At 38.7% G+C, this 26815-nt stretch overlaps 1 long non-coding RNA gene across 1 annotated transcript; it reads right to left on the bottom strand.

Moving 5' to 3' along the window:
• Positions 1 to 26617, bottom strand: LOC145723917 (uncharacterized). The gene is made up of 3 exons (XR_014149335.1): positions 26458 to 26617; positions 21468 to 21779; positions 1 to 304 (listed from the first exon to the last, which is right to left on the bottom strand). It is a non-coding gene; the product is annotated as an uncharacterized LOC145723917 (long non-coding RNA).
• Between the last annotated feature and the right edge of the window lie 198 nt (positions 26618 to 26815).

Below are 26815 nucleotides of genomic sequence, written 5' to 3'. Positions count from 1 at the left end.
CTGAAATATGCATTTATCTGTTTTCATGTAAAACAAACCAAGAAGTAGGTATCCAGGGCAGGTTTATCACAAATTCATCAGGGACCTGTATTCTTATGGTTCATGAATCCTCTGAGATCTTGGTTATGATCATTGTGTTGTGATCCGAGGTAGCTGCTGGAGCTCCAGATATCCACATTCCAGACCATTATGGAAGGAAGGACAAGAAGAGCACAACTATTCTCTTTAAAAACATATTCTGGATGTTGCACATAGCTCCTCCACTTGTAATTTACTGGCAAAATTTTAATTCCAGTGACCACATCTGGATGTCAAAACAAGAAAAAAACAAAAAACGAAAAACTAGGGAGTTTTAACTGGCTGACAATAAGCCTGGCTAAAAATTAGTATTTTCATTCCTAGGAAGGGATGGTAGTAGAATGAATACTTATTGGCAACTAGCAGTCTCTGACACAATGAGTGTATGGTAGTCTGAATAATGAGCCCCCACAATATCCCAGTCCCAATCCCTGGCTCCTGTGAACATCACCTTGCATGAAAAAAGGGACTTTGCAGCTGTGATTAAGGATGCTGAGATGGGGAAATTATCCTGGATAACTCAAGTGGACCTTAGATGCAATCACAAGTATCCTTATAAGAGGAAAGAAGGAGACTACAGAAGTAGGGTATGTCATGATGGAAGCAAGAGGCCAGAGTGATGCAAGAAAGGGGTCCCAAGCCAAGGAATGAGGGTGTCCTCGAGAAGCTGGAAAAGGGAAGGAAATCGATTCTGCCCTACAACATCTGGAAAGAGCAGCCCTTCCAACACTTTGGCTTTAACCAAGTGATTTTGGACTTCTGGCTTCCAGAACTGTCATAGAATGAACTTGTGTTGCTTTAAATCACCAATTTCAATTTTGTGATAATTTGTTATAGCAGTTATAGGAAACTAATCAAGAGTGAGAGACAGAAGAAAAAAAAAACAGATACAGTGCTCCTCTAAGAATTCATATATTGTAATGATCAGATAGTGAAAACTTTAAAGAAAGTTTAAGATAATTTAAAGATAAAAAAATTCACTTTAAAAATGTGCGTAGAAGAGACTATCAACAATGACCTAGAAATAAAAAATGGAATCCATTTCAGAAATGAAAAATTATAATCTTGATATGAATAACAAATAGGCAGGTTAAACAGCAGATTAGAAATGGCCGAGAAAAGAACTGACAAACTGTAGAAAAGAACTTAGGAAATTATCTGTAATAATGCACAGAGACATGGGGAGATGAGAAGGATGACATATAAGTTAAACAGTATGGAAAACAGAAGGAGCAAGAGAAGAGAGACAGTATCTGAAGTGATGAAATATGATGAAAGCCATGAATCCACAGCTACAGGAAGACCAACATATATAAAACAGAATAAAAAAAATTCTATACCTAGACACATTTTTGTATGATTCCACAAAATACCAAAGATCTTAAAAATAGAGAAAAAGGATTACCTACAAAGGAAAGGCAAATGGGGTGACAGTAGACTTCTTAATAACAGCAAGGGAAAACAGACAAGAATATATCTTCCAGCTCATTAACATAATATCCAAATAAGATTGTACTCCAGGAAAGGTATTTTTTTAAGAACGAGAGCTAAACAGGGGTGCCTGGGTGGCTCAGTCATTAAGCCTTCAGCTCAGGTCATGATCCCAGGGCCCTGGGATCGAGCCCCGCATCGAGCCCTGCGTTGGGCTCCCTGCTCAGCGGGAAGCCTGCTTCTCCCTCTCACACTCCTCCTACTTGTGTTCCGTCTCTCTCTCTTTCTCTGTCAAATAAATAAATAAATAAAATCTTAAAAAAAAAGAACAAAGGCTAAATAAAGATATCTTCAGGGTAGCAAAGAATGAGAGAATTTATAATTAATGGCTCTTACTAAATGAACTTCTAAAAGAAATCATTCAGGAAGAAAAATTATCCCAGTAGGAAGGTTAGAAATAGAAGGAGGAATGAAGAGCAAAAATACCTGGTAAACATAAAGGCTTAACTGAGGTAAATGTGAACAAACATTATCCGGATATGATTAAGAATAATAATAAAATATAATATAATAATATAATATTAAATACAAGTTGACATCAAATGAGATACGATTTTACACACCCACTATCTTAGCAAACACTAAGAAGCCTGACAATACCTCATGTTGGTGAGAATGTGGAACAAGGACTCCTACACATAGCTGAAGAGTATAAATTGGTGTACTTTGGAAAATAATTTGACCCTGTAATACCCTAGAGAAATTCTTGCACATATGGACTTGATGACGAGTTCAAAAATGTCCATAATAGCATTGTCTGAAACAGCAGAAACTGGGACAACCCAAATGCCCCTCAATGGGAGAATGCATAGATAAATTGTGGTGTTTATACAAATGGAGCCCAGCAGTGAAAATGTTGACAGCACAGTCAACTGACACAATAGGGATGAAATTTAGAAACATAATGCTGAATTTAAAAAAAAGGTAAGTCCAGCTCTAATTTCTTCCCATTTCGTTTTCCCTCCCTTCCCCGATGAGCACTGAGTGTTATATGCAACTGATGAATTACTGAACTCTACATCTGAAATGAATGATGTACTATATGTTGGCTTATTAGAATTTAAATAAAAAATAAAATAAAAAATGTAAGTCACAAGTGGTTGTGTATAATACGACCCTACTTTTTAAAAGCTCGAAAAAACTATAGCTTTAAGGACATTTACCTATGTGGTAAAGGCTATTTTACACACCTAGAGGGTGATAACCACATAATGGTGGTTTCTGCGGTGCTTAGGCTGGAGATGGAATGAGTAGAAGCGAACAGGTCACTTCAAAGACATTGGTAGTGATGGAGCTTTAAAGTTGCATGGTGGCTTATGTTATTATTACACATTATAACATATATGCCTTATTTATATGTTTTATGCATCAAGTATTACGTAATAAAATAAAAAAAATAATGAGGGTCTGGCTCAAAGCCAGATTGCCTGGATTTCAGTGCTGGTGCTGCCACTAAACTGGTTGTATGACTTTAGGTAAATCCCCTAATCCCTTAAATTGCAGGATTCTCACCCTTAAAATGAGGACAATAATAGTTCCCACCTCTTAGAGTTGTTATGAGGCTTATATAAGATAAAACTTGTAGGGCATTTATTAAATGCTCAGTAAATGTAAGGAGCAATTATTGTGATTACTCTTATTTCGGGATTCACCCTCCCTTTGGTCACTGTGTGCAATCAAGCTATGCCTGTGATAATCCACTCATTTTCACATCTCCTCTTTTATGCCCAAATCCTTACCCTTTTCTCTCCACTCCCTCATACAAATGTGAGCATGAGCAGCATCCAGGGCTTGTCTGACAGAGCATTTAAAAGCACATATATGGATGCTAAGAAGGGAATCCTAAGCATAAAGGGACAGAATATTCTTTGTGTTAAGGCCCAGCAGATGTGGCTTTTGCTTTAGAATGTGTTTGGATGGTACTGTTTGGCCCTTTATACAACTCTGAATGACTAATTTCTAAGCGATGCATCCTTAGGGTTGCAACCAGGACATTCAACTCTGACTAAATAAAATAAAAAGACATCCCCTTAGGGAGATTTGGATGCTGATGGTCTGAATGGGTTGGGGAAAATGCTTCCAGAACTGGGATTCCTGAGGAATAATGAATGCATAGTTGGTTAGCACAGTCTGACAAACCCTGCTAAAATCCTGGCAGCAAAAGTCTTGAGCTGAAAGGGTCTGTTTTATTGTGCCCGAGGGACTGGAGAAAAATAAGTACAAAGTCACCCTTTCCCTCGACTTTCTTCTTTTTTTAGCTCTAGTATATAGCACAGGCTGCTTGCATCTGGCTCAGGAACTAGGCATTTTGCAACATGTTTTGGAGTCCTTCTCTTTGTGTTCTCCAGAACTGCAGCTGGTTTCCTTGGCTGGAAACAGAGATGGAAAGAGAAGCTCATATCTAGCTGTCTTCACTCTCCTCCAAACCCCTAACTCTCAGTAAATACAATCCATGGCGTGATGCCTAATGTGGTTCTTCTGTCCATGCCTGCCAGCTTCCAATTCTTTCTCAGACTTAAGATATGTTGAAGTCTGTATTAGTGTGGGTTCTCTAGAGAAACAGAACCAATAGGAAATAATAAAGATATATAGAAAGAGATTTAGTATGAGGTACTGGCTTACATAATTATGGGGAATGAGAAGTCCTGTGATTTGCACTTGGCAAGCTGGAGGCCCATGAAAGCCTCCAGTCCCCACATGAAGGCCTGAGAGCCAGGAGTGTCATTGTCAGTGGACAGGAGATGGATGTACCAATTCCAGCACTGTGTTGGGCTCCATCCATGGACTCACACCCATGAGATTAAGACCTGAGCTGAGATCAGATGCTTAGCCGACTAAGCCACCCAGGTACCCCTATCATTCCCAATTTTTGAACACATTGCATTTCATGTGGTCTCAGACCACATCTTTTGAAAAATGTATTTATTTCCATGCCCCTATGGTTCGGTCTACAGGCAGAAAGAACCACACTCTACAGGAGTGAAGTACTCTACACCTCCGGCCATTGTAACATGGATGGGGGAGGACCCCAGTGGGGATATTTTCAACAAGATAAGTGTTGTTCACTGTGTTGCAAATAGAATCAAGAGCCTCTCAATTACTCTTTCTGTAGGAGAAGATTTCATTAATGTCCTATCCAGATATCATTTCTCCTTTCATTTCTTTGTCCAGATAATTGGTGGTTATATACTGTTCCTCTTGCTTGTTTAACCCAACTTGCTTTACCTATTTTTTCCTTCTTCCCACTAACAAATGTAGCCTTTATCATACAGATGTAATATACTGTTTTGAAAAAAATCCCCAGGCTGGATGTTGGGTTTGTGACAAGAGTTCTAGCCCAGCCTTCTCTTCCCACCAGCTCCCCATTCCCTACCATCATGCTCCTTCCAAAGAAAAGTATCATTGCAGTTGGAAATCACAGATTTTACACGAATTAGTTATTAAAATTGTCTCTTAAACCTTAAGAGTAGCTTAAAGGTAGCTGTAATTTCAATTCAAGACTATCTATGATTTATTTCATACCTACCAAGTGTCAGACCGTGCAGGGCATCAACATGAATAATCTTACTTAATCCTTACAACTGACCTGCAAGGCAGACAATTGTGTTCAGTTGTTTGGAAACTTTTGTTCTAGATTATTTTGTCCTTAATCTCACTTAAAAAGCAATAATTTAGTTTTAATTTTGTATAGATAATAACATATACACAAAATCTAAAGGCAATGGAAATATGGCCAGTCCAAAATGAGATGTATTGTAAGTGTAAACTACACACTGGATCTTGAAGGCTTAATATGGAAAAAAAAGAATGGAACATGTCTCATTAATAAGTTTTTATACTGATTGCATGTTAAAATGACAATATTTTCGATATATTGGGCTAAATAAAATCGATTATTAAAATTAAATTCACCTGTTTTTTTTTTTTTTAATGTGACTACCAGAAAAATTTAAATTACATATGTGGCTTGCATTGTACTTCTATTATATAGAGCAGTGCTGAAATACTCAGGAAGAGGAAACTACTCCTTTGAAGTCTCAAAGGGAAGACTTAAAGAAAGTGGAGGCAAAGGTGCATGACCTGTGATACAGAGCAAGCTCTCCGTAAATAACAGGGAGGGGATGAACTGATTTTTTCTATGTAACATTTAGTTCTTGTTAAGGATGAGGAAGTTGACTTGAGACTATGGCTTGTCTTCTACCTTCAGTCAGGTACAGGTATTCTCCTTTCACACCCATGGCACTTCCTATTCAGCTCTACCAGAACCCTTCGGCTAGTGCCCCACCCCGCCCCCAATCTGGGCATTGCCTGCCTCCTGCAAAGACTCACACTCCTCAGTCACAATCTTGGGGGATTTAAGACTACTTCATTTTGTTCCCAGAGTCCTTTTCCTTTTATGAAAACCTGGCCCTTGGACTCTATGAGCTTATGCTTTAGAAAACAAGCATGGATGAGTATCTTTTAGGGTAAGGAAATCTAAGCCTTCCATATATAAATGTTTAGTTGATTTACAATGAGCCTAAAGTTGAAATCAATATAGATGGTGTCTTGGACAGAATTCCTTAGAAGCAGAGCTTGACACGGGGACTTGGGTACACATGATTTATTGAAGGAGTACTCTTCAGAAAAAATAAATGATAGATAGATAGATAGATAGATAGATAGATAGATAGATAGATAGATGGATAGGAGGCAGGGAGGCAAGATAGGGAAGTAGGATAGGGAAGGGGAAATTGCTGAGCATGGATTTCACCTAGGTGAAATCTAACCTTAGCCTGATCCATAGTGGGTAGACTCTGGAGCTGTGCTGTCCAAGAGAAATTACTACAATGTTGGGAATGTTCTATGTAATTGGCATTGTCCAGTATAATTACCACTAGCTACATATGACCATTGAGTATATGAAATATGGCTAGCATAATTGACAAACTTATTTTTAAATTTAATTTAAATTTGAAGAGTTTTACATGGCTAATGTCTACCATGTCAGACAATGTAGTTCTGTAGTATAAGCCTCAAGACAGAGCAGGGAGGAGGGGGCTGACACCTTGTGCTCTCATTGGTTGTGGGCTGCCCCAGCCTTGGTGGGAGGGTCGATGGGACATAATTTCCTAGCCAAGGCTTTTAACAGTGGACATTCACACAGCTGAGGGGTAGGTGTACTGGCTAAGTAAAGGGGATGAGGCACACCCCAACGCCTGCTATTGGTTAGTTCTCAACTGGACATCCTGATATCTTATTTTCATCACTCCTCATGGATTCTCCAAGAACTAAATTGTAGCCATAGAATAACCTAACACTAACAACTGGCCATGGCTTCATGCAGCAGAACAAACTTCCTAATCCCCAGAGCTGTTGGTTCCTCTCCACCCCATTCTCAAATCTTCCCTGGCAATTCTACTGGTTTGCTGGTCCCAGGAGGAGAGTCATGATGTTTTATATAAGTACGCAGAAGGAATTTTTCTGTGGGCTTCTGATTATTAGCTTTTTCAGCCATAGAGAGGAAATCTATTTGACTTTACAATATCTACTAACCCAACATCTCTAAAAGAGAAGAAAAAACAAAAACAACTTTGCCCTTTTCCACACTGAGGTGTCATAGATGTGAGGTTATAAACGAGGAAACCTGAGTTCATGTTTTATTTATACCTATTACACTTGATTTATGGTGTTGGAAAACATATTGAGCTTAATTTATGCAGGAATTAACTTTGGTAGAGATTAATTTTGGATCTATGGCCCCTTCCTAAAGTATATCATCTCTTTTCATAACCTTGGCTTGCAGACAGAGATAGTAGTAAGTGAAAAAAGAAAAAGAGAGAAAGAAAAGGAAAAACAAAACCATAAACAAAACCAAAAAACTTCCAAAGGGAAATACTTTAAGTCTTTAAAATGAGAATAACAAGGGGCGCCTGGGTGGCTCAGTCATTAAGCCTCTGCCTTCAGCTCAGGTCATGATCCCAGGACCCCGGGATCGAGCCCTGCATCAGGCTCTCTGCTCATTGGGAAGCCTGCTTCTCCCTCTCCCACTCCCCCTGCTTGTGTTCCCTCTCTCGCTGTCTCTGTCTGTCAAATAAATATATAAAATCTTTTTAAAAAAATTTAAAAAAGCCTTCTATTGAATGGCTGAACTCAGTAGAAAGAACCATTATATAAATTCTGAATTCTGGCTCTATCAATGAACTCTAAAGGTATCCTAATTCTAAAACATCTTGTTATTCTCATTTTATTTATTTTTATTTTTAAAGATTTTATTTAAAATGAGCCACCCAGGCACCCCCATAATAGAAGGTTTTAGAAGAAAAATAAAAATAGGACTGTGGCACATATTAATACTTAATATTAAGAACTTAAGAACTCTGAAATATTTAATCAGTATTACACTTATGTTATCTATGTTATATCTTTATAGGTCACCAGGTATGTGTGTTTGTGTATGTGTGCGCTTCCGTGTGTGTGTGTGTGTGTGTGTGTGTGTGTGGAGAGGGAAGGGATGGGAAGGAGAGGGAGATCACTGTGTCAAAAAAAATCAAAGGGAGGCACCTGGCTGGCTCGGTAGAGCATGTGACTCTTGATCTCAGGGTCGTGAATTCAAGCCCCAAGTTGGGTGTAGAGCTTATTAAAAAAAAAAAACCTTAAAAAAATCAAAGGGAAGCACAACATATAGCTTTGAGCTTCTTGACAGTCAAGGGAAAAAGGGAACAATATATGTCATGCCTAATACAAGAAAGTATATTAGTTTGCCAAGAGGAACTAATTTTGTTTTTGTTTCAGAATGTTGTCTATTTAAAAAAAGAAGGCTGTTGGGGCGCCTGGGTGGCTCAGCTGTTAAGCATCTGCCTTCGGCTCAGGTGATGATCCCAGAGTCCTGGGATGGAGCCCCGCATCAGGCTCCCTGCTCAGCGGGAAGCCTGTTTCTCCCTCTCCCACTCACCCTGCTTGTGTTCCTTCTCTCGCTGTGTCTCTCTCTGTCAAATAAATAAATAAAATCTTAAAAAAAAAAAGCTGTCTTTATTAAAAACAACAACAACCAAAACCCAAAAAAAACAAAAACAAATAAATAACATAGATTATGTCTTTTTTTCTTTTCTTAGATCCCAAACATCTTTATTGCCTATACCTGGCCCATTTCACTCACTAGCACTACCTGCCTGGCCCTGGCTGATACCTGTGATTGTGACCCCTGGGCCTGAGGATGCCATTCAGAGCTGGTCATACCTGCCTCTTCCTGTTTAAGCCTCAGGCCAGTCAGTGCCACCAGGTGGATAGAGGAGGAGACAGAGTGAGTTGTCCCCTACCCTTCCCAAGGCAGATGACACCCTCTCTCCACAGCTGTATGGTTTTCACAACTCTCTATTCCTGAGCCCCTCGCACTATCATCACCCCAGCAGCCAGCCGGCACCCAGAACTCCAGGCCACCTCCGGTGATGGGACAGGGGTGCCAAAGGAGGGTGTCTGGGGAGAGGGCACCAAAAAAGGCTTCCCTCATAGATGGGGTCTTGTCTGTTAATTTGTACTTGAAAAAAGGCAGGGAATTCTACCTGGCTATGTGTTTTATTGGACAAAAGTGGAGAGTATATAATATTAAGTCATCGTTCTGTAGATTATCTGACCAAGTGAGTGATTCTGGTTTGCTTCTAGACTGTGTTGCTGGCAGTTGCCCGGTTTAGTTCTGAAAGGGAGAACAAATCTCTCTCCTTCACCAGCACTCCACAAAAAGCAATGCAGGAAGCTTAGTCAAGTGCGCAAATCTCTACTATGAACTTTTCTGCCACATATGGGGGAATTACTGGCCCTTGAAAGCTATCACAAACAGATAAGAAGCAGGGTTATAACATGATTTGACACGGAGTTTTGACGGGTCCCACTCAGAAATGTGGAAAGTGCAGCTTTAAAGGCACCATTTCAGGAGATTAAGATTTGAAATTGTGTTGCTTTATCTTGCCGTTTTCCTTCCACAGGATTTTCCTTAGGCCTTGCCGTGGAGTCCTTTTTTTTCTTCCTTTCTTTCCCTAGTGTACATATGAAGGTTTGTAACGCTTCATGCTTTAAGACTTGAAGAAAACTGAATAAATTTAATATGACCGACTTGATAGTCACTGGCTCCACATGCATTTGCTTGCTGTGAAGAGAAAAGCATGTGAGGAAAATATATTGCCACTGAAGGAATAGATCTGTCTCCAGTATAACTGCTCATTTTTATCCATTCTTTGTGTTTTACCAGAGTAGATTACTAAAGAAACTAGCCCTGCAGCATGAAGCCCTCTCAGCCACAGCTCTTCAGGATGGGCCACATCTCTAGGCCTCCTCACTCTCCACCCCACGCACACTAGCAATAGCTTGGTGAACACCAATTCCCTGGGTCCCTTCTCAATTCCCTGACATTCCCTGAGCATCTCACAAGGCTTGAGTCCCTGGGCTCTTGGCAGTTGAAACAAAATCTAAAAGAAATCCACTAAGCTCTGCAACCAGTATGCTAAACCCCTCCACAGCAAGAGGCCAAACCCTTCTGTTTCCAGTCACATGAATGCTGGAGCCACTGGGCTCAGATCCCTGGAGAAGCTGAGACCAAACTCTATGTCCAGAAGGGGAGAGCAGATTTAGTCCTTAGCGCAGAGCCACTTCTATTTCCTGAGAAGAAATGAGGAATCAATCACTCACATCAGACTTTCTAGAGCAATCCTGTTTTGAGCTTTCTTATTTTGTGGGCTATAAAAAAAGCTCTTCTGTCCTTATTAGAGCACATGCTTGACCTGTGCCTGGGGTTGGGGGTGAAGAGATTGGGGAAAAGGTAGGTCTAGGAGCTAACAGAAATTGAGGTTGGAGAACTGCTCATATTATTTCTGGGGAGTTCACTGCAATTATTAGGGCAATGTGTTATGAGGAAGAGCTGTGGACCAGGACTGCAGTTGAAACTGCCTTATTTGTTTAGCACACTCTCAGTCTTGTCAATTAAACAGAAATTGGGGCTCTGACAGGTGTGGAGAAGGAAGAAGAATGGCAGGGTGTGGAGCTGGGAGGACTATGAAGGCCTGAAACCTCTGGCAGCATCAAATAGGTTGGAATGTACAGGCAGAGGCTTTCCAAATGGCCCTGGGGACCTGGGATAGAGGTTGGGAGGGAAAGGGAAACTCAGCAAAAGGAAGGTCTGGGACAAACTCTGCCTATTCTATTGTTTTGCTTAAGCCAGCCTTAATCCCTGGGTTGAACTGCATAATGAACAAAAATCTTACCAGGACTAAATAATTCCCTAAAATATTGATCCCAATGATGTGACACATTGCCAGGGCCTTTGGTCAGGCCTGGTGTGGTTTTGACAATATGGCTCCAGTCTGTCTTTCTCAGGTCATCTTTTTCCACCCTCCCATCAATCCCTTGCTCTTGTCCTTCCCCATTCCCAGGTAGACCCTGAAGTTACACAACTGTGCTGACAGTGTTCTCACTGCCTGGCAGAAGTTTTCTCTTTACTCTCTAAAGAAGTTCATTATCTGCTCTTCATGTTCCCTGTCAAGTTCCTTCTATAATTATTTTCTAGATTCCCATACAAAATTAATCCCATCCTTTGAAATTCCATTTTTATGCTACTCTAGCATATGTTGCATTATGATGATTTCTTTATTGGTTTTGCTCTGCTGGATCATGTATGCTTTAAGTGGAGGGGTGGGGGAGACCAAAGTTAAGTTTCGTTGCCTTGTCCTGCATTAAATTAAATGAAAAGTCTGAGATACACAAGTAGGTGTTAATAAAAGGAGGAAGAGAATAGGGGTAGAGAAGCTCTATCTCTGTTATCAATGCCGCATGCTGGCATACACACATGTTCATATATGTATATGTATGTGTGTGTGTGTGTGTGTGTACGGACACCCAAATATAAATATATAGAAGTACTTACTATGTACCATATACTGTGCTAGGCTAGGCAATTTTACATGAATGTTTTTATTTAATCCTCATAAGGGTCTGTTGTAAAGGTGAAGAAATAGAAATGATTAAGGATTTAAGTAATTTGCTCAAGATCACATAGCTAGTAATAGGCATAAATTCAAATTCAGATAGTCTGACTCCAGAGCCCAAGATTTAATCTGTTATTATTAGTTACCTCTCTTTATCATACCTGTAATGGACAGCTCTCATTTTCTTGGCTCCCTGCCTTCCACTTTAGAAGCTGAGAAGTCCAGCCATTTCCCAGCTTCAATTGTAGCTAGAATGTAGGCACCTGACCCAGGCTTAACTAAACAGATGCACCTACTAGTGACTTTGAACTGGGAGCTGGTAACATAAAGAGGCAGAGACAGTGGAGAATTCAGAGGCACCGAGGTGGTGGTAGCAGAAGGAGCACCATCCAAAGTCCACTGTCTATGGCTGCCTGGTAACCTGCAGCATTCATTGTTTAGAGATAGGGGCTGTAGTGGTGGTTTCCCCCCTAGATGGGTAGGGTGGTGTGCTCTTGGCTGGGGTCCTCTTGCTGCCTTGCTCCCTTGTCTGGTCTCCTTTTCTAGCCTGGTTCCAGTCATGTTGGAAATTCCTTGAACTATTTAATAACTCAGCAAAAAAAAAAAAAAAAAAAAATATATATATATATATATATCTTCTTTTTTCCCCTGCTTAATCAACCAGAGTTAGTTTCTGTTGCTTGTAGCCAAGACCTCTGGCTGGTATAATATCCAAACCCATTCTCTTGAATATAGGTTGACTGCCACATACACCATTCCTACCTGGAAAAAAAAAAACCCAAATATGGATCCAGAATTTTATGAAAGTTCAACTGAGTGGAGGATGAAGGTGGCAGATTGTGTATCATTGGGAATAATTTCTAGGTCATTTATCTGACTACCTATTTATGATTCATATTGCAGTTTGCATGGATAAATATGAGACTTTTTAGTATGTTGTTACTAAACTAGAATCCAGAAATGGATTTTTACCTTCCAAGTGTAATTTGATTTCCAGGCCTAACTGTGAGCTTTAAACATTTTGTAATGAATTTTGCTTTTGAATAATAAGAAAAAATACTAAATATCTTTCCTGATCATTATAGGAAAAATGGCTTCCCAAAACTGGAGTAGTTACAAAACTAAGATCACAGAGGAAGTTGAATTGCTGAATTATTTGATATAATCTAACTCATTAGAGTCTTAGTTTCTGAGATGGAAGAGGATATGATAGCTTACATAAAAATTATTGATAAATTCCAAGATGAAATTCACTTTGAAGAGAATGAAATGTGGTTGGATGTAACTAATCTCTCTGGCCTAATTCAATGAGGGAGTTGAGTTTGCAGTTTGACAAAGGCATTATAATTATAAGGCATCTTGGAACTTCTGGAAGAAGCTACTGCTTTGGATGGCCAAGTGGTCTACTGAGATGTCAGATATTAGACAGGAATAAACCTTACAGAGGCCAGGGCTTTGACCTTGGTAAGTCTAGACATACTAACATAATTATCATCACTCTAATCAGATTATAAAGTAAACACACTCTACAAAGCAAAGAATCTCATGAGGTTATTTAGAAGATGATGAAAAGCTGCTTTCTATCTCTACCGAGGACACAACAGGAAGAAATGGGGTGGTTTGTAGCATAAGAGACTTTGGGAAGATAAATGGTTCTTTTTTTTTTTTTTTTAAAGATTTATTTATTTATTTATTTGAGAGAGCGAGAATGAGAGAGAGTACATGAGAGGGGGGAGGGTCAGAGGGAGAAGCAGGCTCCTCGCCGAGCAGGGAGCCTGATGTGGGACTCAATCCCAGGACTCTAGGATCATGACCTGAGTCGAAGGCAGTTGCTTAACCAACTGAGCCACCCAGGCGCCCAAGATTAATGGTTCTAAACCAGGATTAATTTGTAGACATTTTTGGTGGAAGGGAGAGGGTGGGTGTTACTGGCATCTAGTAGGTAGAAGCCAGGGATGCTGCTAAACATCCTATAATTTATAGGACAACCCCCCCAACAAAGAATTATCTGGTCCCAAAATGTCTAATAGTGTCAAGCTTGGGAAACCCTGAGTTTAGACGTAAGGAAAAATTTTCTGATTATGAAATTATATAAATAGTGGAATGGGTTTACAGGTCCAGGATAGTGTGAGGTGAGTGAAGTATTTGCTTTAAGGTGCAAAATTTAAGTGTCAAAAGCCTCAATTATCAAGATAAATAATATAAAAAAAACAAAATCAATGCAAAATATCCATGATGAGCAATATAACAAAATTTTAAATAAAGACAGGATTCAATAGAGAAGGCATTTGGGTAGGCGAAGTTGAAATATTATTTATCTTGATTACTAAGGCTTTGGAACCCCCTCCCCTGGCCCCGTTAAGTTTGTGCCTGAAGGCCTGTGCCTCATTCCCCTCATCCTAGTCCTAGCCTGTTGGATTATTAAGGGTATGTAATTGTTTTAGCTAAAGGGTGATTTGATTTGATTATTACTAAAATGGGGTTAGTCAGGTCTGGTAAAGGTAAATGAGAAGGTCTTTCCAGCTCTAGAATTTTAGATCTTAGTGACTACATTAAGTAAGGAAGCAATCCCTGTATTAAGCCACATAGAATTTCCCTAACATGGGTTTTTAATTTCTCTGATTTATAGTCTGGCCTTGATTAGCCAAGATCACCTTCATTATGAATGGTAATATATGAATGGAATCCCAAAGAAATATGTGGCATTAATTGTGGTCTTAAGCAATACTCTTCTGTTGTAACTCACCCTTCCTGGAAAATAACCCTTGTATGATTTTTCCATTTTACTTAGCAAGTAAACTATTCTTGTTTCTTATCCTCTCCTCTCCGCAATCCCACTTCACCTCAAAACCAGCTAAGTATTCTTTTCTGGGCTCCACTGATATTGACATTCTATATCATTTGCCCCTTTTGTCTCCCAAAATGCCTTAGATGGAATTTTTTTTTTTTGGTGGGGGAGAAGATTTTAAATATTTCTCCTTCTAATTGGCTGGGAAACTTGTCTATATCTAATTACTAAGTTTATGTATGTGGGATATAGAGTACTCACAACATAACGCTGACCCCCTCAGAAATGCCAGATGAAAGATTCAAAGACAATTTACTGTCCTGGGCAGGGCAAGATAGTTATAAAAAATTACAGTAATATTACTAATTAGGAGAAATGTGGTCTTGGATCCATATCAGAACAAACACTCTAACCATTATAGATTGCTTTCCATTAATTTCCCTGGTTTCTGTCTATGTGCAGCTAGCCTGTTAGAGTACCTGCATTCAGCAAATGTACTCGTGCATAAAGTAACTGGATATGGGACCTACCACTTCCCCACATCCTGTCACTTAATCTAACTGACATATGTACAATTCCTTTTGATCTATGATAACCATCTTTATCTCAATGCAGATCTCAGCTTCCTATCTGTTATTTTTAAAAAATGCTTTAATCAGAGGGTAGTGACAAGTTGGGTTCGGGTTTAGGACTTTTTTTTTTCATTCTGTTAAAACAACTTCAAACTTGGGCTCTTTCTTCCTAACCATTTAGTCATAGCTATTGTGATTAGCTATTTTGAGTTTATTTCTTGAACAAAGAACAAAAAGAAAGAAGAGAAAAAGGAACTAAGCAACTAAGCAGTAAGGGGGTAGATGAAGAATGATTCTAATACTATTTGAATTGCCAAATCTAGACATATCCAAATGTTTTCTTCTCTTTTTTCCCTTTTCCATTCCTTTTCTTTTTCATTTTTGGTTCAGAGGTGAACAGAAGTTCATGTGCTTCTGTCCGCTGCTTTAATTATCTAGGATTTGGGACTCAGCTGCCTGAGATGTGAGCTTTCCAGAAAATCCACCAGGAGAGGGCAGTATGGAGCACTGAATGGAATGGGTGTTGCCCTGGGGAAGAAGTTGCTTTACTATTAAACATTTTGGCTAAGGACAGGTCATAGGCTCTAAATCGTATCTGGCAAGGTTTTCCAATTCACAAAATGGTGATGACGGTGCTTAAAGCTTCCTTTATAATAAACTGTATACATGAATATTAAGTTTGTGGACTACCTATTATTCTGTTGCAGAAAGAAAAACCCAAAACCAACCAACAAACAAAAAAGCTATGTCCCCTAGAAAATTTTAGTTAGACCTTTGGAAAGAAAATCAAATGAGACAAATGAGGTATTCTCTTTTTAAAATATAGAATACCTTTTCTCTAAACAAATGTTACTCCACCTATTTTATGATCATATCCTGGCCAATTGTGCAGTTAATTTTCTTCTCAAGATTACATATAGTTTTTACAACAGACTTCCAAGTCCAAATAAAAGAAAACAGCTTTTTAAAAAAGTATATTGAAATGTAGCATGATATTCAATTAAAGAGGTTATTTATTTATTTTTTAAAAAAAGATTTTATTTATCATTTGAGAGAGAGAGCACAAGCAGCGGGAAAAGGCAGAGGGAGAGGGAGAAGCAGACTCCCCACTGAGCTGGGAGCCCAACATGGGACTCCATCCCAGGATGCAGAGATCACGACCTGAGCCGAAGGCAGACGCTTAACCATCTGAGCCACCCAGGTGCCCCTAAAGGAATTATTTAATCCAGCCATTGTTTCAACAGGTTTGTGTTTATAACTGGCTAAGCCATTTTTAGTTCTTAGGTAGAAATGAAATGATTAGGTCTTTCAAGCAACCACTTGCAGGACTTGGACACTAAAGCTTTAAGAGATGGGAACTCTGCAGAACCACAGAGGAAAATAGGACATATTCCTGTAGGTTCCTTGAAAACAAGATAAAGGGTGGTACCAAGATGGATACATCATTTTGTTTTGTGAACCTCAGAGAAGGAGAAAGTTGGCAAAGCATTTCCATGCTTCTTACCACATAGAGGATTTTAACAGAAGATTCTGCTCACAGTGCTCAATAAATGAGATGCCAAGAATAAGGCCCTTAAAGGTTATGTGAGGGCTTGATGTGAGCCAATATGTGAGATTCTGGTTCTTTGCTGTAGCTGGTGGGTTCTTTGCGTATTTTATCAAGCTTTCAGGACTGATGACTTTGAGACAGGGAACCAGAAGTAGTGTGAGGAGTCATAGCTTCTAAATTATGCTTCTTAAACATCTGTTTATTCTTGTTGTTTTAAATTAGTGCTTTCAGTACTGATACTTTCAACATGGCCCCCTTCTAGAGGGGTGGAGAATATAGGGCAAAGTCAAGGAGTCTTTTCTACTGAGAATCTGCCCTTGCCCCTTGAAGAAGGGTGAGGAAACTGAGTAGAGAGTATGATGCCAGGGTAAGACAGAGCAACTATCATACATGACAGGTGAGGAAAAGTTTCAAATCCAAATACTTATTAAGTAGTGAACACGATTATTTAAGGTCACAAGAACTTTACACTATTCTTTTTTTTTCTCCTTAAAAATGACATTTTAAAAAAAGATTCTATTTATTTGAGAGAGAGAGAGAGAGAGCATGTGATGGAGGAAGGGTGGAGAAAATATCAAGTGGAATCTCAAGCAGACTCCACATCAAGCACGGAGCCTGACACCAGGCTCCATCCCATGACCCCAAGATCATGACCCCAGTTGAAATCATTAGTTGGATGCTCAACCGACTGAGCCACCCAGGCGTCCCTTAAAAATGACATTTTAATTTGATTATGTAGCTATTAATTTTAAAAAGAAGCTGATATTGGAAACATTAACTTGGAACTAGATTCTCTGTTGCTTTATATTAAAAAAAAAAAAGAATAATACAGTGAATCTCCTGTGTGAACTTCAGCCATGAGATCTGAACCAATATGCTCTAGAGAGCAAAGAAAAACGGAAAAATCTTCACATAAATGCTGGCTTAAATAGTAGAGATGGGGTTCTTTGTGGAGAAATAAGATACCCTAGCATTTATTTAAGTGTGTCTGTTCTGTCCAAATCAGTTATGAGGGCAATTATGGAGTTCCTTTAAATTGGCCCTGCTTCTCGGTGGTCTTGAGAATCAAGGCCACAGACTGCAGTGAAAGCTTTTCCAGATACTCCTCCCTGTGAGGGGGTGAGTGAGAGGAACCATGGAACATGTCTGGAAATAGAGCTTTAGAATTCCTTCAGGCTCAGAGGACTTGCTCAGGGCAAAATCTCCTAACAAAACAAATTATTAAACACCCACTATGGAGTAAGATGAAACTCTCCTTTAAGGTATGTTTAATTGAGCCATTAACACATAGTGAGGAACAGCCCAAAGCACTTGCATTTCAACCTCCTGGCTCACTCACTGGGCATACTAGGCATGTCATAACAGCCTCATAAAACACAACCAATTGTCTCTTATTTCGTAATTAACATCTTGTAAAGTTGACAATATGATTATGATTGAATTGAGCCAGAAATGAATTGCCACTTTTATCTGCACATAAGATAGTTTCCTCACGGGAACTAAAGGACTAGTGTAGATAAGAAAGGAGCTGCCCACTATGTGAAGACAAAGCAAAAATAGTGTTATTTTAAGGAGCTCCTTAAAACCTTTAAAGAAGAAAATAACAAAGTAAGGGGGATCTTAGCTCTATGATTCCTTAATCAGCTTAATCAGCTTCCTCTTCCTTAGCATAAGACTGGCTGTGTATATAGCACTAAGGCAGAGTAGGAAGAATCAAGTGCCAGGTGCAATTTTATCTTCTTTTCACAGATTATCTCATTTAATCCTGCCAACCAACCATCAGGAAGATATATAACGACCATCTCCTTTTACTGGTGAGGGAAATGAAGCACAGAGAGGAAAAGTAACTTGTAGAAGTTCACAAAGTCATTAAGTTCTGTGCTGGGGTTACAACCTGGAATTCTGACTTTGTAGTTGTGCTTTGTACCACTATTACCACACTGCCTTTTTCTTTTTCCTGCTAAACTCTTTTTTTTTTTTTTTTTTAAGTAAGCTTTATGTCCAATGTGGGGCTTGAACTCGTGACCCCAAGATCAAGAGTTTGCATGCCCGTGGACTGAGCCATCCAGGTATCCCTCTGCTAAACTCTTAAAGAAATGTTTCTCAAGTTGGGGTCCAAAGACAAATTTTCAGGGACTCTGGAATTCTGTGAGAATTAGCATTTCTTATGATCTTGCCTTTTGTGAGAATCTGAAAAAAATTAACATAAGCATGTTCAGGGAATCCCATTATAATTGGGTATGGGACTGTGCTGTAACTTCCTTTTGCCTATGTAAATTCCTGCCTCCTGTGAAGCCACAGACTTGGAGAGAGAAGGATTTAGTCATTAAGGGCTCATGCTTCTGACAGTCTTATGACATCATGCTCCATGGAAGGAAGAAGATCTCTAAATACAGTTTGTATCCCACGTTTACATCTCTGTTGGGACTTTTTTCTTTTTTCATTGGCTGCCAATTCTCATTGCCTCTTTTGTTTCCTCAATTTTTTATGTATTTACAGTGTAGGAAAAGTGGAGACACAGGGTTCCCTGTCTTCCCAATATTAATTATCTGTATTCCTACAGTTATGAGATTGAATAGATTACAAGGATTACTGTAGGATAGGTGCTTTAAAAGAGGAAGATTTGGGGGCGCCTGGGTGGATCAGTTGTTAAGTGTCTGACTTTGGCTCAGGTCATGATCCCAGGGTCCTGGGATCGAGTCCCTCATTGGGCTCCCTGCCTGGTGGGAAGCCTGCCTCTCCCTCTCCCACTCCCCCTGCTAGTGTTCCTGCTCTTGCTATCTCTCTCTCTGTCAAATAAATAAATAAATAAAATTTAAAAAAAAAAATAAAAGAGAAAGATTTGTCTCAAGGGACTAAGCGAGGTCCTTGGGAAAATTGGTACATCCTTCACACACTTCTGCACAAATGAATCTCTTTGTGGTTATGTTGTTAAAGTGAGAGAAGAATGTCATGTCATGCCACCTAATAATTTTGAAATAAACTTTTCATTTGTAATGTTAGATTTATAGAACAGTTGCAACTATAAGAGTTCTTGTTTACTTCTTACCAGTTTCCCCCAATGTCAATTCTTTTTTTTTTTTTTTAAGATTTTATTTGCTTATTTGAGAGAGAGAGAGAGAGATCACATAGGCAGAGGGAGAGGGAGAAGCAGACTCACCGCTGAACAGACAGCCCAATGCAGGGCTCGATCCCAGGACCCTAAGATCATGACCTGAGCCAAAGGCATACACTTAACCAACTGAGCCACCCAGGGTGTCCCCCCCCAATGTCAATTCTTAACTTACATTTATTTGTACACTTGTCAAACTAAGAAATTAACACATATTACTTTTAACTAAACTCTAGATTTTATTCAGATTTCACCAGTTTTTCTCAATTTTTTCTGTTCTAGGATCCAATTCAGGATACCACACTGCATTTAGTACCTAATAATTTTGTCAGAAATATTAAATTAAATTAATTTATTCATTTTTAAGATTTATTTGAGAGAGAGCGAGAGAGAGAGTGAGAGAGAGAGAGAGAGCAGTAGGGAAGGTCAGAGGGAGAGGAGAAGCAGACTCCCCACCGAGTGTGGAGCCTGATGCAGGGCTTGATCTCACAACTCTGAGTTCATGATTTTAGCTGAAACCAAGAGTCGGATGCTCAACTGACTGAGCCACTCAGGCACCCCGTGAGAAGTATTTTAAACAAAAATCTCAACCAATACTTGATTCTGTCTTTCTTCATTCTAACAATTAGTGTCTTACAGTTATAACCAGAATTTTGTTAATATATAATGAAATAAATTTTTAATAATATTTTTTCTTCTAATTTTCAAATTGGAGTACAAATCAAAATATTTCTTACACAATTTACTATCAAATTTTACTTTAACTATGGAAATTTAACTTTAACCAGTCTTTTCATCTTACTATGTTTAGATAACTAGTTGGCTAGAGGGGCTTCTTTAATATATGTAAAACAGGTTTTTAGGATCTGTGGATAAAAAGAATAAGTTTGATTTTTGTATAATCAGAACTATGTACAATGTGCATATCAGTTCTTTGAGTTAAAAATTAATTAATAAGGGGCACCTGAGTGGCTCAGTCATTAAGCGTCTGCCTTCCGCTTAGCTCATGATCCCAGGGTCCTGGGATGGAGCCTCGTGTCGAGCTCCCTGCTCAGCGGGAAGCCTGCTTCTCCCTCTCCCACTCCCCCTGCTTTTGTTCCCTCTCTCGCTGTGTCTCTGTCAAATAAATAAATAAAATCTTTAAAAAAAACCTATTTTTGTTTTATCAATTTATTAATTTTTTAAAAGATTTTATTTATTTATTTATTTGAAAGAAACTATTTTTGTTTTATCAATTTATTAATTTCTTTTAAAGATTTTATTTATTTATTTGACAGAGAGAGACATAGCGAGTGAGGGAACACAAGTAGGGGGGAGTGGGAGAAGGAGAAGCAGGCTTCCGGTGGAGCAGGGAGCTCGATGTGGGGCTCCATCCCAGGACCCTGGGATCATGACCTGAGCCGAAGGCAGACGCTTAACGACTGAGCCACCCAGGTGCCCCAAAACAAAAATATTTTTGATGCATTATAGAACCTTCAGATGAATACCTGGACAGTAATGCATTGTCAGATGGTAATTACTCTCTGCCTGCCTCTTGATACATAAAAGTATACTTTCAAGCAGATATGTAGCTTTATGATAAAAAAATAAAGTTTTCGTTTATTTCAGCAGTATTATATTTCACCACTATCACCTTTATAATATTATGAAATAAACCCCACTGAATATGTAGCTTATATATTGGGGGTAAGACACCTTTATGGTTTTTGTTTTTTTGTTTTTTTTTTTACTTTTACATTTTTTGGTTCAAAAAATAACTCATAATATCCAGGAGAATTAACACTTTACAAGAAGCCAAACTCTCTCCTCTTCCCCTTTATGTATTTTTACTGACCTGTGGCAGTTAGCTAGTGCCACAGAATTGTGTGCTGTGTGGCATATAATTCTATACATTTATTTCTTTGGTGTCTGAAGAATGGCCTACCTCTCATCTTGACCTGGGCTCACTTATGTATCTTGGCATGGGCTATGAGGCAGCTGGTTTGGCTGTGCTTAGTGGGATGACTGGGTTCTGCTCCACGTGATCCTCACCTTCCTCCTGGGATAATGGGCTAGCTGGGTCTATCCTTCTCATTGTGATGGCAGAAGCACAACAAAGCAAGCCCAGGTTTTCATGCTTCCTCTTGCATCATATCCACTATTATTCCATTGGCCAAAACAAAGCAAATGGCCAAACTCATCATCAAGGAGTGGGAAAATATACTTGACATCCTGATGGGAGGAATAGCAAAGTCACCTGGAAAAAGGCACAGACACAGAGAGAGCTGAAAATGCACTGATCTACTACCTGTTTCTTTCAATGATTTAGCCTTCTCATAACAGGGGCCTATGTTACAATGTTGAAAACTCAGTACAGCCTGGCTTAGTAAGGAATACATATAGGAACATTTTCAAAGCCTTAAATTGCAAAATATAGCACCTAACTTCTGTCATAAAGTTTAGGAAAAGCAATAAGTAGGTTGGAAATCATGATTTTACAGGTTTTACAGACTAGGTTCAGAGCACTTAACTGAATCACACATACCCACACCATTGATGGACTGATTTCTGAGTCTTGGACCATCTAAGAATGCCCTTTCCCTTTATATCCTTGATCGTCATTCCAGAAAACTCAGGTTATTCTTCATGTGGGAATGGCAGGAGGCACAGAGCTACATGCAATTCATAGAATGGATTCATCTTGAGTAATAAATATATTTATTTTCATTATGCCTATAAACATTGATTTTTTTTTTGAAGGATGTTATTATGTGGCAAGGTTTCAGGGTTTGTTTATTTATTTATTTATTTATTTATTTATTTATTAAAGATTTTATTTATTTGACAGAGAAAGACACAGTGAAAGAGGGAACACAAGCAGGGGGAGTGGGAGAGGGAGAAGCAGGCTTCCCACGGAGCAGGGAGCCCGACGCAGGGCTTGATCCCAGGACCCCGGAATCATTAACTGAGCCGAAGGCAGACACTTAACGACTAAGCCACCCAGGCACCCCGGTTTCAGGGTATTTTTAAGGAGTATGACAGGAATCAATTTCTTAAAGAAGCACTGAATTATCAGTTATTTTTTCAAATGGGCTAATTCTAGGGAGGTTTTAAAATCCTGTCTTTATTCCATTTTTTGATGTAAATAATTTAGGACAATAAAGCACAGTGAGGTGAAGATGAGTGTTATGGTCTGAATGTGTCTCCCCCAAATTCATATGCTGAAATCCTAATGCCCAATGTGATGGTTCTAGTAGCTGGGGCCTTCGAGAGGTGATTAGGTCATGAAGGAGGAGTCCTTATGATGGGATTAGTGCCCTTTTAAACAAGGTCTGAGATAACTCCCTTCTGCCTTCCCCAAGCAAGAATACAAGAAGTTGACAGTCTACAGCTGGAAGAGAGGCTTCACCCAATCTTACTGGCACCCTGATCTCAGACTTTCAGATTTCATAATTGTGGGAAGTAGCTGTCTATTGTTTATAAGGCACCCAGTCTGTGGCATTTTGTTATAGCAGTGTGAAAGGACTAAGACAATAAGGGAAGAAATATAACTTTTCGTGTATTTAGAACGACTTATGAGCTGACAACCTAGCTTAAATTTTCCCATCCCACCAGATGTTTCAAATGAATCAAGTACTCAACACCCGGAAAACAAAACAACAGCAACAACAACAACAACAACAACAAAAACAAAAACCCAAAACCAAACCAAAACAAAACAATAGGAAGGAAGGAAGAAAAAAGCACAAAAAATAGAAGAGGAAGTGGCTTATTTATTTAGATTATTTAGACAAACAGTACAGATAGTGATGGCATCAATTGCTCATCACCTAGAATCTCCTACTTGGTTTAAAGAAAGAATATTCTTACCACCTGGGCATTCTTCCTCAGGGTGTCATGAAACACTAATGACCTCCCCTGAACTAAGCCTAATTTGCTGCTAAATTCTCATTGTAATTTTTCTGTTTCTTACAGCAGGAGTCAAATGAGGTGGAGTTAGACTGCAGATTGTCTTCTGAACTAGCAAGTCAGGGTCCCAAATGGGGCTGGGCATACATGCAGGGACTTCCATCCCTCAGTACCTATCCATCTGAGCAAAGCTTACTTTCCATCAGTCCCTCTCCTGCAAGGCTGGAAGTTGGAGTGGAGTGCAGGGAAGCTGAGTGGTAAAGCAGCCTCATTTGCTTATTTATTCTCAATATCCAGTCTGAGAAGTAGGGAGAGAGTGATTTAGCCACTTTTGGTTCAATGATTAAACAATTAGATTAATGAATGAGAACAAACTTCCAAATGCTGATGTGGACCAGTTCACAGTTGTTTTTTAATTCATGATATATGAAACAAAGAAACAAAGATGGAAACAAAGCTTGCTATTAGAATTGTTAACATTACTAAGACCTGCACTTTACTTTTCAAAATTGAGGGAGGGGTTGGGGGTAGCAATGGGCAATATTCTGCACAGTAATATTTCGTACACATAGACCATAACCTGTGGTGATTATTTCATCCCAGGTCCTTAAAGGTCACAAACAAGACAGGAGTCTTGTAAACAAACCACCCATAAAGCTAAAGGGCTGAATTTCAGAGAAGGCTCTTCCTCTCTGGTCTCCCATCCATCATGCTTTTTCCCCCGCTTTCCTTCCCTTCCCTTCCCTTCCCTCCCCCTCCCTTCCCTTCCCTCCCCCTCCCTTCCCTTCCTCTCTCCCCTTCCTTCCTACTTCTTTTTCTTTTGTACTTTAAATTTATAGACAAGCTGCAAGAATAATACAATAAACTCTCTCATATCATTCACCTAGATTCACTGATTATAAACCAAACACTTGGGGCGCCTGAGTGACTCAGTTAGTTAAGCGTCTGACTCTCTTGGTTTCAGCTCAGGTCATGACCTCATGGATCTCGAGATCAAGCCCCACATTGGGCTCCGTGCTCAGTGGGGAGACTGCTTGAAGATTCTCTCCCTCTAATACTTCCCCCCCACTCTCTCTCTCTCTCAAATAAATGGATAAAGCTTAAAAAAAAAATAAACGAAACACTTTGCCACATCTGAGATCTCTTTTCACATATAATTATTATTATTATTACTATTAATATTTTTTCAGAACTATTTGAGAGTAAATTGCAGACAACATGGCCCTTTACTCCTAATCTAAATATTTTAGCATGCATCTCCTGGGAGCAAGAACATTCTCTAACATAATCACAGTGCAATTATCAAATACAAAAAACATAGATTTAATACTATTATTCAATATAAAATCTATATTCAATTTCAACTGCCCCGGTAATATTCTTTGTAGGGTTTTTTTTTTCTTCATTGATTCGGGATCCAATCCAGGATCACACATTGCCTTTTGCTGTTGGTCTCTGTATACAGTTTCTCAATCTAGGACAGTTCTTTTCTTTCTTTCTTTCTTTTTTTAAAAAATCTTTTATGACATTAACAATTCTGAAACAGAGCTATTTTTTTTTTAAAGAATGTTTCTCATTTTGGGTGTGTTTGATATTTCCTGAGGATCAGACTCACATAATATCCTTTTGGCAGGAATAACACATTAAATGATGGTATGGTCTTAGCGCATCACAAAAGGAGGCATGTGATGTCAGTTTGTCCCATTAGTGATGCTAAAATAGAACACTTGGTTTTATATCTACCAGATTTAGCTATTGTAAAATTACCATTTTTACTTTCGTAATTCAAAAATAACCTATGATGAAGTGTTTTAAGGTGGTATAAATGTCCTGCTCTCCATCAAACTTGCACCTAACAGTTTCAGCATCTACTGATGAATCTCACCTGAGTTGATTATTATTATGATGGCTGTAAAATGGTGATTTTCTTTTGTTATCATCCAGAAGATAGGAAAAAATTCTAATATTTTACTCTGGTATTAATTGGGAGCCTGATTTGCAATACATAATTTGAATACTAAGATCTAAGAAACTTCTTAAATTCAACATCAGAATTTTCTTTTTCTATCAACATTAGAATTTTCTAATTTCCTTTTTCTTAGTGATAATATTGTATAGTGATAATTCCTCTTACTAATGATTAATGTTTATTAAATGCTTACTCTGTGCTGGGCACTATGGAAAGCACTTATGGTGCCTCATTTGCCTCACAGTTATTATTAGCTCTATTTTCCCAATGAGAATACTAAGGATCAGAGAGATTAAATAACTTGCCTAGGGTCACATAGCTAGTTTGTCCTGAACAGCTACTTTTGCATCATCCACCATCATTTGTACTGTGAAGTAATCAAATGGGAAGGAATTGATCTACTCTGGGAATGTGGTCAGTGCCTTTATCTTCCAGTTTGAAGGCCAGCTATATTGTTAAATATTGAGTCTCTTTCATTGCAGCTAAGAGCTGGAGTATTCACCAGCACTGAGGCGAATTCAGCCTCCTGATGTGAAATAGAGTAATAGAAACTGTGATGTAGCATAAGGCAGTGGTTTTCAAATGCTATCAGGAGGTATTCCCCCCTCCCCCAGAGGTTTTGGATAACTTTTCTTTTTTCCTTCTCCTCTCCATTCCCCCACTGCCACCAGTTTTATTGAGATATAACTGACTTACAACACTGTATTAATTTAAGGCATACAATATAATGATTTGATATATGTATATAAATCACATATAAAAAGTTACAAATGTAAAAATGATGCTCTTAATCACTTACGGTAGTCCCCACCTTGTCTTTAGAGAATATGGTCCAAGATCTAACACCTGCCCCCATGCCTGAAACTGCATGTAGTACTGAACCCTGTATATACTGTTTTTTCCTATACGTACATACCTATGATAAAGTTTAATTTGTAAATTAGGCACACTAAGAGATTAGCAACACTGATAATAAAATAGCACAGTTATAACACTATATTGTAATAAAAGCTATGTGAATATGGTCTCTCAAAATACATTATTGTACTGTACTTACCCTTCTTTTTGTGATGACATGAGATGGCAAAATGTTTATATGATGAGATAAAGTGACATGAATGGTGCAGGCATCGTGTTAAGTGACTATTGACCTTCTAATAATTCTAATCATTCATCAGAGGAAGGATCATGTGCTTCCAGATTGCTGTTGACCTCAGGTAACTGAAACCAAGGAAAGTGAAACCATGGTAAGAGGGAGCTACTATACTACATTTCCAATGAACAGTTTTTCCTCTCACATCTGATTGTATTTATTAAAATATAATTTTATGCTTACTGAAACTAATAATGAAAAATCTGTACTTGTATTTTGCCTATTTTTTCCATTTTTCAAGAAATTCATTAAAAAATTTTTT

The sequence above is a fragment of the Leptonychotes weddellii genome, chromosome 10 (genome assembly GCF_054177405.1).
Source record: "Leptonychotes weddellii isolate Sample4059 chromosome 10, ASM5417740v2, whole genome shotgun sequence".
Lineage (NCBI taxonomy): Eukaryota > Metazoa > Chordata > Mammalia > Carnivora > Phocidae > Leptonychotes > Leptonychotes weddellii.
This window is presented reverse-complemented; position numbering and strand designations above follow the sequence as displayed.